Here is a 2,500-nt window from a genome sequence, read left to right on the forward strand (position 1 = left end):
TAATAATAATAATATTATCATTGTTATTATTATCATTATGATTATTAATAATAATAATAATAATAATAATAATAATATTATTATTATTGTTATCATTATTGTTGTTGTTGTAATTATTATCATCATCATCATTATTATTATTATTATTATTATTATTATTATTATTATTATCATTATTATTATTATTATCATCACTATATTATTATTATTATCATCACTATTATTATTATTATTATCATCACTATTATCATTATCGTTACTATCAGTATCACTATTACCATGATCATCATATCATTATTACCATTACCATTATTATTATCATTATTCCTACTATCACTATCATTATTACTATTATCATTTATTAATATCAGTAGTAGTAGTAGGGGGGTCGCGGTGGCCGAATGGTTAGAGCGTCGGACTCAAGACTGCCACGACGGCAATCTGAGTTCGAGGGTTCGAGTCACCGGCCGGCCGCGTTGTTCCCTTGGGCAAGGAACTTCACCTTGATTGCCTGCCTAGCCACTGGGTGGCCAAGCCAGCCCAAATCAAGTGCTGGTCCCAAGCCCGGATAAATAGAGAGAATAATTACCTAAAAGGTAACACCGGCACTCTCCGTGGAAAGGACCTGGGGACCCTACCACGTACTCACTCCAAGAGCATCACAACATGAAAAACTACAATTAAGTATCATGCTGTGACCACGGCGGCTCAGACATGAACCTTCCGTTAAAAGAAGAAGAAGTAGTAGTAGTGGTATCATCATTATTATTACTATTATTACCATCATCATCATCATCCTCATCATCCTCATCATCCTCATCATCATCATCATCATCATCATCATCATCATCTTCATCATCATAATCATCATTATTATTATCCTTATCATTATCATTAATATTGCGATTATTATCATTATTATTATTATTATTATTATCATTATTATTATTATTATTATCATTATTATTATTATTATTACATTATTTTTTTTATTATTATTTATTGTCATTATTTTTATTACTGATATTATTATTATTATTATTGTTATTTTATTATTATTATTATTATTATTATCGTTGTTATTACCATTATTATCCTCATTATTTTTGTCATCTTTATTACCATTGTCACCATTATTATAATCCTTATATCCATTTATATCATCGTCATTGTTACTCTGTTCACTTATTATCATTATACGTATATCATTATCATTACAGTCACTATTATTATTTGTATTACTGTTATCATCATATTACTATTGATATCTTTGTTGCTGTTGTCATTATCATTATTGTTGTTATTATCATCATTATCGTTATTATTGTTGTTATTATTGGCATTATTATCACCATTATCATTATTACTACTATTTTTATCATTATCATTTTTATTTGTATCATTATTGTTATTGGAGTTGTTGTTAATATTGTTGTTGTCATTGTTATTATTATCATCATTTTTCTTTTTTGTATTAATATTGTTCCTTTGTTATCTTTTTTGTTGTTGTATTTGTAGTAGTAGTTGTATCTGCGTTATCATTATATTTCTTTACCATTACTATTACTATCATCAGCACTTGCCATTATCATTATTATTATTATTATTATTATTATATATTATTATCATTATTATATTATTATTATTATTTCATTACCATCGTTATATTTGTTTCTTGTTGTCTTGTTTGCAGCATAAGCAGTAGTATTAGTCTTGGTATTATCATTATTATTGCTTATCATTATTATCAATATCACTATCTTCATCAGCATCATTGTTTACATTATTACTACTACTGCTATCATTTTTTAAATGAACATCATCTTCAATATTATTACCATTGGTAATGTTTGTTTTTTCTTATAACGCATGCAAGATAATAAAATAATAACATAATAATACAAAAGAATAGCAATCATCATGATCATCATCATTATTTCTAAAATAATAACAACACCAAGGACAAGACGATCGTAAAAACAATAATGGTAGTAATAAACACAAAAGTGATGACAACATTTATAATGATAATAATAATAATATACTAGCAACTTCAATAATGATATAATTTTCAAGCATAAAAATATAGTGGCAATAATACCGAATACTTTTCGCTCTATGACTTGACACTAACCCTTTCGCTCTTACATTTCATCCCTCCCGTTTTATTCACCCTGCTTTATCAACCCTAACTTCCCATATCTCCTTCCTGTGACTGTTGCTTCGGCTTATTATCATATATTTCCCCTACCCCCTCTTTACTTTTTTTTTTTTATTATTTTTTGTTCATCCCTCTTTCTCTTTCTTTTTTTCTCTCTCCTTTGGGCGTGCACGCTGGATTGCCCTGATCCCGCCTGACGTATGTGAGTTGAGGGGCACGGGCGAGGGGCGCAAGGGGGGGTGAGGGGTATCGGAGATTGGGGGTTAAGGGGTGTCTGGGAGGAGGGGAGGGGCATGGAGCTAAGGGGTTTCGGAGGGGGGAGGGGGGAGGGGGCACGAG

Source organism: Penaeus monodon, chromosome 3, assembly GCF_015228065.2.
Source record: "Penaeus monodon isolate SGIC_2016 chromosome 3, NSTDA_Pmon_1, whole genome shotgun sequence".
NCBI classification, from domain to species: Eukaryota; Metazoa; Arthropoda; class Malacostraca; order Decapoda; family Penaeidae; genus Penaeus; species Penaeus monodon.